Source organism: Lissotriton vulgaris, chromosome 2_1 (assembly GCF_964263255.1).
Source record: "Lissotriton vulgaris chromosome 2_1, aLisVul1.2, whole genome shotgun sequence".
NCBI classification, from domain to species: Eukaryota; Metazoa; Chordata; class Amphibia; order Caudata; family Salamandridae; genus Lissotriton; species Lissotriton vulgaris.
Genome location: NC_141687.1, coordinates 391,488,484 through 391,504,117, shown reverse-complemented (window position 1 = coordinate 391,504,117; position 15,634 = coordinate 391,488,484). Strand labels below are relative to the sequence as shown.

Here is a 15,634-nt window from a genome sequence, read left to right as displayed (position 1 = left end):
TTCTATAACGTACAAAGAAAGAAAGGAACAACTACAACGTAGGCTCCCTCACCACTCGAACTTCATTTGACAAAGAAACAAAAAGATCATAGTACTGAAGGCAACACAGCTTCTATTTGACAAATGCACTGTTTACAAAGACCTAAACATGTATTTGCACCCAAGTAAAAGAAGGGCATTTATCTTCTATGTACATCTGCCTCCCTACATATGCATTGCCCAAAACCATCACTGTTGTATAAATGAAAAGAGGTGGCACCATTGTCAACCAATGCTGATGCTAAATTTTATATTTGGCTCTCTGTGGCTACCTAACGGTATACAAAGGAACCCAACAAAAACATTGTCTTTCATTACAAAGGGCCATTTGGTACCCCATTTGGAAGTGCCTTGAAGTGGGCAAACAATCACAGGGACAATGTTATGGAAGTTTATTTGTTTCTTTAACAATCACCCACAGCCTAATACCCACCAGGTGATAGCTCACAAATTTTGCACTATTATATACTTTGTGCTTATATAAAAAAAAGTCAGAATGACAATGTAAATATATATTAATTAGATACAATTCTCACAGCAAGTACAAGCATATAAATTATGACGTATGATGGTGAACTTCTCCAACTTAAATATAAAAAATGTTTGAAAAATATTGAATAAAGTACTAGATATTCACCTTAGATCACATGCATAGGTCAGAACGGTAAAGATACACCCTTCCTAAATAATAATTCAATCATACATTGGGTCCCCATTAAAGTAGTAAATCACATCTGTTTCAGAAACAGTTCTACCCCCTAATCCAGAACACTCGATTAAGTAGAAACCATTTGTAATTGGAGGTTCTACCAGAGATTATTTCAAACAGCTTAATCTACTCACGGAGACCAGGTTCACAAACCCTTTTGGTCCTTCATTAGGTGCTATTTGCAGGGACACTCCCCAAGTAGTTTGAAAGGTTGGGGGGCGGGGGGTCGAGGGATTTGTGGGGATAAACATGAACATCCGGTACAAACTGATATGTTCTTCCCTTTGGCCACCAGCTTTTGTCTTGTTCCTGGCAATCCCCATTTTTCCTGGTCTGCACGTAATACTTTTTTCTATCCATTGCACACACCATGCAGTAGCATCACAGACACCTCTGCAATCCCAAGAAAAAACTTTGTTAAGATTGAAACTGTTATATATGGGCTGTCGACTATGGAATCAGGACACAGAAGTTCTAACACTAAGTTACTTGATCACATGGTAGGATTCTGAGCGAATCCCTTTACCAGAACCTCAGTTGTATCTACCAAAACCAAAAGTGTGTAGAAATACACAAACCCTCAATAACAAGCACAAGGTTAAATAAAAATGGGCATTTACTGAAGTCCAGCTTCACTTGTCTGAGGATGGTTTTGCAATCAATCTTCTCCCAGTTCCACTGAAACGATTTCACTGCATCAGTAGATGGATGTGCACTTTAAAACAATGCATCGATGCCTGGGCTTGTACGGTTGGTATTTAGTTGAATTTATATAATGCTTTCTACCGCTAAAAAGCTGTCAAAGTCTTTTGTGGTCAGATAGCTAGCTACTCTGTTGGACATACTTGGTTCGGAGTGTAACCTTTGAGGAAGGCGTGTCTGTGATGATCAGACTTATGCGTTTATCAAATTAGATATTGCAAACGTGTAACAAAAATGAATGCGATATAATATGCATAAGCTTTGAAGGCATTGATGTGTTTGAATGGAAGGATGTTGAAAGGCCTCAGGGTGTATTCTGATGCCCTGCATGATTGTATGGGGCTGCTCGTACCATGGCACTGCAAAGGTATACCTGCAGTTATGTGTTGCATGAAATGAAGGAGGGTGATTAACTGCCTCCTCGAGTGAGACTTGGTTCAAGTTCTAGGGTAGGGCAATACATTTGTAAATTATATGAAGGCAACCATATTTTTGTCACAGTATTTATGCAATGATATTCCAGATGCTACAACATTATGAAAAGTCTTTGGATCTTCCTTTATCCGAGTTTCCCATGGTACTTTCAAGCTACCTTCTGCCCTGGGTAAGATATAAAACCTCCCTAAACAAGGTCCACTAGGCTTTACATTGCTCACAGGCTACGTAGAGCTCCAGTTCATCTTCCTGCCAACGCATGTTACCACCTTTAGAGGGGGGACGGTACGTCAAAGGTCTCAGGAACCAGGGCAATGGAGTCACACCTCATGCACAGCTGCAGTCATGGGAGAGACACACCAACACATTCCTCAGAATTATTAATACAGACTTAACAGGTTTGCAGGGAGTAGAGAAGCAATGTATAGGGTATGGTTCTAATGGAAGGTCAAACATGAGGCGATAGATGGTGGAGAGTGCAAAGTGACCAGGATGAGACAAGCACTAGAGGTTTACTTGTGGGGTGGGAGGAGGGCGATTAAGAGGGTCGAACTGGGACAGAAAATAAACCTGGGCACCAAAATAAGTGCTCCTCTATTAGCGAATCAGATAGCTAAAAAGTAACACATTTTCAAAATTGGGGTAGTTTTGAATTTGTAAAGACACCCTGTATAGGTGTTGGACTAGGTATCGGAGAGTTATTTGTGCTAGCTGCCGGCATGTTTGTGGTAATAGCAGAGAAATCAACAGTAAAAACGGACCCGCGGACCATAAAACAGGCCCACAAACAGCCAATAACCGACCAACTCGCTGACCTATCTGAATAACCCTTCTTGCACTGCTAAATTACCCTACGGCCAGTCCGATCTTGCAGATGAAGGAGTAAGGTGAGCAGAAAGAGGAAGTAGAACTCTGAAGAGTAAGGTAGAGTGCAAGGACATTGTGTGATGTACAGCATTAGGGCAACGGCTGAGACAAGATTAGAGGGGATGCTACACAGGCTACAATTAGCCCAGAATGCACTGGTCCAGTTGGTAGCAGGTCTCCATAAACAAGATCATAGTACTGAAGACATGAGAGCCCTTCATTAGTCTCCTGTCAAAACTGGATTTTGTTTAAAGTCTTCTGCCTTGCCTTTAAACTCTAGCATATAATGGTGGCCCTTACCTTCTCGTACACCTTTTCCGGCTGGTCTGCTACAGCCTGGAATCCGATCTCATTTGATTTTCACTGCTCTTTTCTACGGTGGGGCTTAAACAATCAATCATGTATTCGCTCTTCTAACTATGTACACTTGATTGAATGATCATGGCCTGCTGCACGTCAATGTCTTCAAATCTGGCCATGTAGAGTGAGTGAGATCAAACCGGAGCCTTCACCTTTATACATTAACAGCAGCTGTGTGATAAAAACTCCTCCTTAGCTATAGTCAGCTTAAAGAGTTGCACAGAAATGTAGGGACTTTCCAGAAGTTCCGGTTGTTCATTGGCTCATCTGTTTTGCATAACTGGCATTGGTTCCATGGACAAGAGGTGTATGTTTTCTGTCGGTAAAGCTGGAGCCCGTAAGTAACATATCACGTACGTAGGATATAGGACTGCTCAACAGCCTGGTGTTTTTTGCCTTTGCTATAAGAAAGTGCAGTCCCACATTTGATATTGGAAGAAGGGATCTACGAACAATGTTTTATGTGTGGTGCTGGTTGGTAACCTTGTGCAAATATTGCAGCTTGACTGTAAAGAGAAGGTTAACATAGAAACAAAAATCTTCTAGAAAGAGCATGGGAAGTGGCTGAAACAGGTTGTTCATATTAATTCATAAAAGACTATTTTATTTTCAATCTGAATATATGTAAAATGAGACATCTAGGGTAAGCCGACCCTGAACCAGCTTCAGTAAAAGTGCGAACGATAAAGGATACAGCAGCACTACACTAACCAGGGGTAGGAAATCCCATTCCTACGGAATGAAGGCAAGGGAGCAAAGAGTTACAAATGGCACCTCACAGACTGCCCGTTCTGCAAGGCTCGTGGCAATGTCGAACACCATTAGTCTCCTAAAATGCTACATGTTGGAAGAGATTTGCAAGTCAAGTGGGAAGGGTGAGAAACGTCACACATAAACAGGGCCAATTGAAGTATGCAATTCCATAAAGTTTTACCATAATTATTGACATGTTTCATTGGTCACTTGATCCATCATTTGCTAGACGTCAACCCAAGGACTGTGGTCTAGGTCGAATGGATAAAAAGTTACTACAACAGACGCACACAAAATGCAATGCAGCTTGGGGCACTTTGATTAAGTTAACTGGCCTCCTTACCACTTTTAATTGCTGTATTCAAGATTTTAAGATGTGAGAATTTGGCACAAAATGGCGTTAGTCCACAAAGGATGGAATGGAAGCGCAAGAGTTTTTGTTTCTAGCAAAAAGTATATATAAAACCTATATATTTGAATATAACTCACGGGCTAATAAATGATTCCTTTCTTCTAAAATATTTTGTAACAACGTTATGTCATTTCATAACTACATTGCATTTTTTCAAAACAACCGGTATTTCATGAGGGCACTAACAATTTAGAAATATAAAAATATGTATAGTACTGTTCTGCAGGACTAGCTGTTCTGGAAAAGGGTGCTTCTATGAACCCTATTGTGTGAAGACAGATTAATCAGCACAAAGATGACGGAAGGAAGGCTGGACATTGTCAAACAGTCACCCCCAGTCACAGATCTGGGTTAAATCCATCGGCCTGGCATCCGGGCTGGACTGTTTGCATGGGGAGCAGGATCAAGACTGATTTGCATATGGCTGGATCCAAACTGGAAACGCATTGTGAGGAAAAATATGATTGATAAATTTCGGCCCAGATTTTTGTACTGGGGGAATGTTTGACAATGTTCAGCATTTCGTCCATGATCTTTTTGTGATGCTTTAGACGATCCAAGTGGGAAGGGTATGAGCAGAAGTGGGTTCCGTGCTCACTATGCTTTTGGATTCAAGCTATCCTGGCTGATGAAGGGTGATAACCTGAAACCGGTCTCAGGATTCTTGTTTCCAGTCCAGGGAGAACCTGGCCTGGCAGTTTAGGCTTGACTGTTCCCATAGGGGTCAGGTCAAGACTGCTGTGCGTATGGCTATATGGCTGGGTCCGAACTGGAATGGCATGGGGAGCAAAAAACTGACAGATTTAGGCCCAGATCTCTGTACTGGGGGTGAATGTTTGAAAATGTTCATCATCCATCCTTCTGTTTGTGCTGTTAAAGCACAGCATAAATCTGACACTCTGCTCCATCATTCACTTTTTAAAATACAATGCAATTGGGATATGCAGTATATACTAGGATGTTCTTTTAGATATAACAATATGCGAGTAGTTTTTTTTCTCTAGCGGAAACTCTGTATACGTTTTACATAATTGTATTTACTCTAGGGGATAGAAAAGACAAATTTAATGAAATCATATTACGTTAGGTCCATGCAAGACAAAACCAATGGTTGTAGTTGAATAATCTTTTAAATAGCTTTCTCGTTCATGTCTCATCTATTATTTTGCAAATCCCAGTATTCACAATAAACATATAAAAATGAACTATTAAAATAATCCATACGTCATAACTTCTATACTTATAGACCCCAATCTTGATTTTAAATTATAAAAACTCAAACCTCTAAATAGCCACGCTTGCAATGGATAAAGCCCATACATAGGAAGGCAATAGCGAAGTGTGTGTCCTTTCTACCGAGAGTGAAGGAGTTAAAAAAAATGTATACATCCCGCACCTTTTTGCACCTTGAGAAATTCGGGGATATTGGATACATCTAGCAACGGGTGATGGTGAATCCTGTGCTAAACAAGATCGGATTGTGATTATTAGAATGATTAAACCAGCAGGATAGTGACAATATTACCTGCTAATCTCCAACCTAAAACGCAGACAGTCATAAGGGTTTTAAAAGGGCGTGATGCGAACTTGCACGGTCAGAAGGCGAATAACTGCAGCAGGGAAGCAGTAACAACGCAACATGTGCCTCTCTTTCACTTGAAATCTGCCAGAGCATAGCAAGGAGGGGGAAAGATGGCGGCTGCTAAGTTTGAACTTTCGATGGTTGAAGTCGACAAAAAAAAAAAATGACGGAAATGGCATTAAAAAAAATTAAATGACTGGATGTTTCTAGGAACCTCTTCTAAGGTCATTCGAAGTCCAGAATAATGTGTTGACTAGAACTTCCCGTTTTAAGAGTAAATCCAGTCAAGCTGCTGAACCATGTGACTTAAAAATGTTCAGATATAAACACCGCCATTACCAGTGAATCAGCACTGCTGCCCAACAGGCATCAGCACAACAAGTTATTATCAACCCTTTAGCACTTAGAAATATTCACTCCAAACCAGGAGGTTGCATTTGCATCAGCCATGAAAGGCCCCATCTCAGGGTCTACTTTAGCCACCGACAGGGTCGGTATAATATTAATTCCTCTCACTGCATTGATGTAAGCTTTTATTTTCACTTTCTACCTGTGCGTGGCCATCTACCAGCACACACTGGGAGTGAGAGCAGCACCGTATGAGACATTTAGATGTTGTGAGAATTGTTTTTAAATGAGGTCATGCCCAGTCGGATTCCTGTAACACCCTTACAATAGCTGCCCTACTGACTCAAGGGGTGACTCCCTGTGTAGGTGTCACTACCCAGGCCTCAGGCACTGCAGCGTCACACGAGAACACCCATGGAAATGTGCAAGATATGAAACCCACTGCTAGCCTGCACCCTAAACCACACAGTATCCAAGCCGCCTCTGTGCAGAATCGGACATACCAGCACGGGAGGCTTTGTGAGGATCGTCGTGATGTTATTTTGGTGGCCGAAAACTCGTGGTCCAAAAGGAAACAGCACAAACAGCTTTAACGACTGATAGAATCAGTGCACAGTAACCAAAGCAGGAGGAATACAAATTGCACGTTAATTTTTATGGCAATTCAATATCCTTTAGGGGGCTGTGCTAATAGTAGGCAAGTACTTTTTTTTTTTTTACTTGTTAGGTCTCGCTATTATATCCCGCAGGGATTAATAGGCGAGTATATAGTAGGCAAAACAAAATCTCTACCAAGTGCGGATTACGCCCAGTTCATGTGATGCACTCGTATGAGACGCGCGTGCACGTCAAACCTATCAGCCTCCCACCCATTTGCTCCCCGAGCTAGGCATCAGAAGCATCAGACTTCAAAGGAATCTCTTCCGCTCCCCCGGCCTCCACACCAGGCACGTCACAAAACACAGACTACAAAAGAATGCCTCCCGCTCCCCCGCCCCTGACTCACCAGATGCTTCCGAGGGTGCCTGTTCCTGTTCAGTGCATTTCCCCCTCTTGTTTGATTTCGCGGCCGCCAATGCTTGTCTTTCTTTCTTTCCTTCCTTTCTCTGTCTCTGTGCTTCTCTAAATCTCTTCTCCAGCCTCTATCTTTCCAACCTCCTCTCCCTTCTCCATGGGCTTAGCTTTATGTCTCACTCCTTTTCTCACTCACCCCACTGCACCCTGTTTAATCTTTTTGTTACAATTACTCAATGTGTTCCGCTTTGAAGAATAAAATGCTGAGTTGGCGCTGCCGACATTCAGACGCCTTGCATCCCCTTGGGGTCTTTTATTTCTAATGTTCCTGTAGATCACACAGACAGCATCTGTGTCGCCTCGATCACAACAGCGCCAAAAAAGATTAATAGCAGGGCCTCTCGACAGTGCATCCCGGTTGAGGCAAGCGGTGGTTAAGCGCCTCACACGTATTTGTTCTAGTGCTTAAAAGCAGATGCTACCGCCAAGCCGCAATGAGAGAAAAGCTTGCATGTAAACAGCCTCCGAAAGAACTCTTTTGCATAAATGCATTCCTAATTCATGCATCTTCATTGGGATGGCAGCTCTCAAGGCTCGAAATCTATCTTCATTTTAATTACCGACGACGTTTGACAGAACATCTGCTGTGGGCCCCTTGTCTTTCCTGCGGAAAACGAGTAACTGTGTTTAGTGCCCTCCACCTCCTCTCATCCTTTGCGGTTCATCCGTGTTTTTAGTGTTAATGTAATTTCTCTCTGACGTTTCCATGAGACGCTCTTTATGTTTGTGTCTTGTGTTTGTCTCCTCTAAATATACATTTCCCCCACTGTCCTTTCCTTCACCAGTGAGGCATTCTACCTGCTTTCATATTTTAATTTCATTCTATGGCGACTGTCGCCAGTAACGGCATGGGAATGAACATGATTGATAGATTATCAACAGTGTGCTAAGAAGCAGAGCCATGGAAGTCCTAGCCTTCACAGCCCACAGTGGCACTGCCCGTTGGGCGGCTTGAAAAGGAAGTGTGTGACAGAGTGCACGACAGGCCATTCCATCACTGTCGCACCCAGCTACATATACACAACAACCAACATACACCTACAACCAGCCATGACTATTGGCTTTATCAATAATCGTTAGGTGTTTAGGATAAAGCATTGTACAAGAGTAACATGCCACACTGAAAAAGAAAAAAAAACATCCTAAAAAAAAGCTAAAATTTTTAGGGAATGCAAAATAAATAAAACAAGTGAAATATATACTAAATCACCGACGTAAATTCTTTCTCTCCTACTGACCGTTCGTTCTACATGTGCTATTTATCTCCTAACAACCCCAGTCCTATTTCCCTTTCGCCCTCCATTTCCCACCTGGTCTATCCCCTTCTCTCCATCTACTCCACGCCACTGTCTCTCATGTTACTACCGTTTCTCTATTTTCCTTTACGTCTTTACCTCGTTGTTGTCTCCCTTCTATTTCCACCTCTCCCATTTTTAACCGGTATCCCCAAGTTTCCCATCTACTCTGCTTCTTCCTTGCTTCCACTTTTTCATCGTCACTCCTCCACCTCTTACTTGTGTTCCTAAATTGCCTTTTTTCCTTTATTTTCATTCCCCTTCTCCTTTCAGCCTGTCTCATCCATTTTTGCCTCTTCCCCATCACTCCTGTATCCTGCTGGTCATTCCTGTTTTTCCATTCCCCTCTTTGCTATTTTCTTTCATATTTCTGCCCCCCTACCTTCTGCGTTTTACCTTTTATATGTTGTCCTCTCGCCTCTATTTCAGTTACGCACCTCATCCCTCCATCCCCCCGCCTCTCCCATATCCCACGTGTCCACCCCTACCCCTGACGTATCTCCCTTTTCCTCACACCCCCTTCACACTTCATCCTCTGACTGGCCGTGTCCGCACTGCCCTCACTCTATCTATCTATTGCCCTCACTCTATCTATCTATTGCCCTCACTCTATCTATCTATTGCCCTCACTCTATCTATTGCCCTCACTCTATCTATCTATTGCCCTCACTCTATCTATTGCCCTCACTCTATCTATTGCCCTCACTCTATCTATTGCCCTCACTCTATCTATTGCCCTCACTCTATCTATTGCCCTCACTCTATCTATTGCCCCCACTCTATCTATTGCCCCCACTCTATCTATTGCCCCCACTCTATCTATTGCCCCCACTCTATCTATTGCCCCCACTCTATCTATCTATCGCCCTCACTCTATCTATTGCCCACACTCTATCTATTGCCCTCACTCTATCTATTGCCCTCACTCTATCTATCGCCCTCACTCTATCTTATCCATCGCCCTCACTCTATCCTATATATCTATTGCCCTCACTCTATCTATTGCCCTCACTCCTATCCATCTATTGCCCTCACTCCTATCCATCTATTGCCCTCACTCCTATCCATCTATTGCCCTCACTCCTATCCATCTATTGCCCTCACTCCTATCCATCTATTGCCCTCACTCCTATCCATCTATTGCCCTCACTCCTATCCATCTATTGCCCTCACTCTATTGTATCACCACAGCATCACTCAGGGGCACCACAGCATCACTCAGGGGCACCACAGCATCACTCAGGGGCACCACAGCATCACTCAGGGGCACCACAGCATCACTCAGGGGCACCACAGCATCACTCAGGGGTACCACATCATCACTCAGGGGCACCACATCATCACTCAGGGGCACCACATCATCACTCAGGGGCACCACATCATCACTCAGGGGCACCACATCATCACTCAGGGGCACCACATCATCACTCAGGGGCACCACATCATCACTCAGGGGCACCACATCATCACTCAGGGGCACCACAACATCACTCAGGGGCACCACATCATCACTCAGGGGCACCACATCATCACTCAGGGGCACCACATCATCACTCAGGGGCACCACATCATCACTCAGGGGCACCACATCCTCACTCAGCATCACACAGGGGCACCACAACATCAGTCAGGGGCACCACATAATCAGTCTGGGGCACCACATAATCAGTCAGGGGCACCACATAATCAGTCAGGGGCACCACAACATCACTATGCTCTACCACAGCATCATTGAACGCCACAGCATCACTCGTCGCCACCACAACATCACTGAACGCCACAGCATCACTCGTCGCCACCACAACATTACTGAACGCCACAGCATCACTCGTCGCCACCACAACATCACTGAACGCCACAGCATCACTCGTCGCCACCACAACATTACTGAACGCCACAGCATCACTCGTCGCCACCACAACATCACTGAACGCCACAGCATCACTCGTCACCACCACACATCACTCAGCGCCACCACAGCATCAATCTGTGCAACCATTCCACAACTGGTTCAAAAATGTTCTCTCAATGTTTCAAGCTTTATTACAAATGTCACAAAAAGATCTTAATATTTCACTTCTGTTCTTGCATTTTCGTCACTATAAAATACACTGAACATAATCTTCACAAAAGTGATTTACAAAAGTTTAAGCTATTGCCATTATAAATTACAATAACTTTTATTTAAGTATTAATTATTAAAAAAAATTAAAAGCCATTGTTATTTGTAATATCAATACATCTAAGTCACGTAAATACAACACATATTGCATTACAAATGCTATAGGTGTCACATTTGCGAAAGTTAAAACTATTGGCATTGTAAATGATAAAGCTATTAATTTTGCTATTTTCAAAACCAACACATAAATAAAAAATGGGTCCTTTACAGTACCAGTAGCTCAAACTTTCCTAATGCGAGACCTATTTCATTGCAAATGCTTGTTTTTATTGATATGCTTGTTTTTATTGATATGATCAGACGGGCATGACAGTTTACTGGACATTGTACATCATATCAGTTCCACAGTGCATTCCAGCAGGTAGATCTTACATCATCGTTACATTTGGTAGACTATGCATATTGTGCTGTTGCCATCTCACTCAGTGCTGAACCTTTACGTAGCATAGCCAGTAATGATCCTGTGCATTCTATGCGCATGTTTGTGATCAATACTAGGTGGTAGCCTGCTTCCCCAATATGTCAAGTATGGAGACGTTGTTGGTGTAGTGTCAGTGGTCTCATACATTATGCTTCTTGGGGAGCGGCAATCTCCTGCCTGTGGGGGGTCCATCGTGCTTAAGAATGTGCGGTAGCTGTCCCAAATGTTTTTGGGATGATTTTGCAAGGGGAGTAGGTTGTTTTTTTACCTCAGACTGTATGTTGCAGTAGATCATGTCCCGGTGCCATATTTCAAATATGGGAACCAGGCCTTTAGCCCATCGCATCGCTATACAACATTTGACCACCAACAACCCAACTGCTATCAGTTTGCGATGTGTTTTTACTATTATTTTCGTGTATCCCAATAGAGCCTTTATGGGATCTACCGCCAGTGCAATGTCGGTTATGCGTTCGAGCTCATGGAATATGGCCTCCCAGAGGACTAACACTTCAGGACAGTACCACGCTACATGCGCAAAGGTGGCTGTGGATTCTGCCACTTCTGGCACCTCGCTGTGCTCAGGAGCCAGTATCTGTGTAACCTCTTGGGGGTGTTGTAGGTCCTATTGATGCATTTGAATAGTATTAGCCTATGACGGACATTTTGCGACACCTCTCTAATCATCTCACAACATTATCTCCAGGTCACGTCATCGATATTTATACCCGGTTCCCTCTGGCATTCTAATCTGGCTCTGGTCATGAGTGGCCGACGGGGCTCCTGCGCCGCAGAGTACAATCTAGAGATTAGTTTGAAAGGCTCGCCCTCTTAACATGGTGGTTAATGCAGGCATGTCTGGTGGCTCCTGCATGGAGTCTCCTAAAGTAGCACGCAGCGCCTGTCTAAGTCTGTGGTAATAGAAATGAGACAAGCACTTGGGGGACCCAGATTCAGTTTCAACCCTCTCCCAGCTCTTTACTGCACCCTCCAAAAACAGATCTCCCATGACTGTAACTTTTAACACCTTTAAAGCCCTGTCTACCTCTCGTTCCCCTCCGAGTTTGAACCATGAGCACCAGGCTATCGGGACCAGGGGAGAATGCAAGAGAGAGCCCGCATGTTTTTCTAGTAAGTTCCACCAGGCCTGCACAGTGGAATTTAAGGTATTGATGCACCTGTGGCGCCTCCTGGGTGGCAAAAACAATAGCTGGAGGAAGAGTTGCCGGAGCAACCACAGCCCTCCCTATTAGCAGAAATGAAGTTCCAAAATGCCCGGGACACCAATAATGTACAAAGGAACTCTGTGCTGCTTTCTAGTATGTTTCATAGTCTGGAGTACCAAGTCTTCCCATGTCTTATGGCAGAGTGAGTTTGTCCCACTTTGCCCATGGTTGTTTCCCAGCCCAAGCTACTTTGAGTAAAATTGAGGGTAGTGATGTGAACAATGATCGCGTCAACAGGATCTGGATGTTTTGAAACAGAAATAGAAATCTGGGTAACACCACCATTTTCATGATGGCTATGGGTAACACCACCATTTTCATGATGGCTATGCGTCCTGCTAGGGACAGCAGGAGTTTAATCCAATGGGTGTGTCTTTTTCTAACTTATGTATTGCTTTCCTGTGGTTATCACTGATTACCACCTCTGGGTCCGAATGCACTTGTATGTCTAGGTATCAAACCAAGTCGGGTGTCCATTTTAGCCGGTGCTCCAGGGGGACCAACTGCGAAACAGGGGTAAGAGGACATATTAAGGATTTCCCTCAGTTGATGTTGAGCCCTAAGAGGGCGCCATATCTCACTACTTCTCTGAGTATCGGAGCAAAGTTTGTTTCTGAGTCTCGAACTTAAATTAACGTGTCATCTGCATTTGCCATGATGAGGAGATTATAACCTGGGACGTGGATGGCCCCATGACCAGGGTATTCTCGGATTGCGCTCGCCAGTGGCTCAGCTATTAAAGCATATATTAAGGGCGACAGGGGGCATTCATGCCTAGTGACCCTTGTGATCTGTAAAGGAGGAGAAAAAGCGTATCCCACCCAAACTCTAGCCACAGGATTTTTGTATAGGACATCGACTAGAGTTAAAAATACCTCACCCATACCAATGCCACAAAGTACTGAGCGCATGAAGGCCCACTCGACAGAGTCTAAGGCCTTCTCTGCATCTAGGAAGACAATCGCTGCCTTTGCCTCGGGGTCAACCCGGTGTATAGTAGCAAAAAGAGTGCAGAGGTTCGAAGTGATGCTTCACCCTGGGGCAAATCCAGACTGTTCCTGGTTTATAACCCCAGGTAACAGCAGAGATAGCCTATTGGCTAGTATTTGAGCGATAAAACTTGGTGTAATGTTTTATAGGGACAAGTGTCTATATGAGGCACAGTCCGTGGGGTCCTTTCCTGGTTTTAATAAATAAAGTTACAATAATTGCTTCACGCAGAGTGGGAGGCATGGTTCCGGTTGTCGCCATTTCCTTAGAGAGGTATTAAGTGCGGTATGAGGAGAGCTTAAAATGCTTTATAGAAGGCAACTGTAAGGCCATCTGACCCTTACTTAATTCATATGCCAGGAAATAGTGGCACCTGCACCTGAGGTTCTAATATCAGTGCATATCCAGAGCATTTCACGCCCCTGAGTGGACTCAATTCCAACTCAACGAAGAAGAAAATGCCACAAATGGAGAATAATTACTGCATGGCAAAGATCAAATTTTTCAACTGTGACTGCCACCATTATTAATGAGTTTCCCTGTCCAGTCAAGTCCTCACGAAAAACACTAAAGCCACTCCCATGCCCAAACACCTCAACATCTGCCCCGGACAGGAGGGGCGAAGAGATACTGCAACGTGCAAAAGAAGCATTTCTTTCATTGGATATCTGGTCCCATTCACAGCTCAAAAAGCTAGACCCAACACAGAAATTAAAAAAATAAATATATCACTCTGGAAACGAACATTAGCTGCACAGATTAACAAAGTTTCACAACACATATGAAATGCTTTCATGTGAACGTACGACTGATCCGACACCTTTGAGCGAGAAAAACACACATGATTGGGCAACTCAGTAGAGAACCCTTGTAATTCACAGGGCTTCCAATTGTCGGATGCTCCTCCAGTAAGTGCTATATAAAAATAAGTATGTGTTTCACATGTATGACACGCTTCATTTCATGAAGGTAGCGTGTGGAGCTACAAGACAGGTACTGTTCCGTAGGTTAATGGTGAGCTGTATCTTCAGCAACAGATGTTCACATGACCGAAAACACTACGCTTTATTTATTTATTTATTTATATGCTTGTATAGCGCAAGAATCCAGCCCGAAAGGGTTATCTCCGCGCTTTGACAGCAGCAGGTCTCAAGAACTATGTTCCCTCTAGGGCGCGCGCGCGCGCGCACCTCCCCTGACGTCAGCGCGCACCACCTAGCGTGGAGCGCGCACACAGGACATCCTAAAAGAGTTGCGCCGCCCGCCGCTTTTAAAAAGCGAGCGGCGCGATCATAAAGGCACTTTTCCGTGTGGTGGCGGAGCGGGCATGAGGAGTTCAGGTAAGGAGGCGGGGGTGGGGGCTGGTGCGATTGTGGCGCTTGTGGGCTTACTGCTGTGTGGGGGCGTGGCAGACTGTGCCCATTTGTTTAAGTATTGCTGATAACCAGAGCCCATTCACGGGCTCCGATTAACAGCGATACTTAAACAAAATGCCACAGTCTGCCTCGGGCTTTACAAACAAAAGCGTAGACACTTTCCAAACACAGCGTGTACTTTAGCACACGCTGTGTTTGGAAAGTGTCTACGCTTTTGTGCCTTTCAACAAGGCAACATGTATCTGGATATTGTGACTGCTGGGCGTTACTATCCGCGCAGGAGAGAGGCAAAAGTAAAGTCAGAGCTCATGTGATAACAGGGCAATCAGAGGCACAGCAATTTCAAACGGGTCAATATGGTGATCGGGGGGCTGAATTGGTGATTGCCATAGCAAGGGGGAATGAGTCAAAGCTATGGACAGTGCATGTTATACAGATGGCCTTCTCCCACTGACTTAGTTGTATTTTCAGCGCCCTGATGAAGGAATTTTCTATGTATGCGTTACTTCCGAAACCCACCTCAGCGCTTTTCTCCTTGGAATATGTATGAATAAGCATTTGCTACATTGGGCATATATTGTATTTTGTTTTGGTGTGTTTGCGTATTTTCCTGGTGTTCATCCCCAGATATTGAGGTATCAAGACTGTTTTGAGGTTGTGAGTCTGGTGCAGCTAAGTAAGATGGGAAATGAGTACATGCAAAGTGATGAGGATACTGGCATGCAACTTCCACTTAGCAGTATAGAGCTTATGGATCAGAGTCGGCATGGCCTATGACAGAGACATATTTAAGGGAAAGGGATCTGAAGTGTGGAGGATTGCAGGGGAAAACGTGTGGGTACAGCAGTGCAAGTTACAAACCT

At 44.0% G+C, this 15,634-nt stretch overlaps 1 protein-coding gene across 1 annotated transcript in view; it reads right to left on the bottom strand.

The window, feature by feature from the left end:
• CFLAR (CASP8 and FADD like apoptosis regulator) overlaps positions 1–15,634 on the bottom strand; it is a 462,739-nt gene that overhangs the window by 312,030 nt on the left and 135,075 nt on the right. The window lies entirely within an intron of this gene.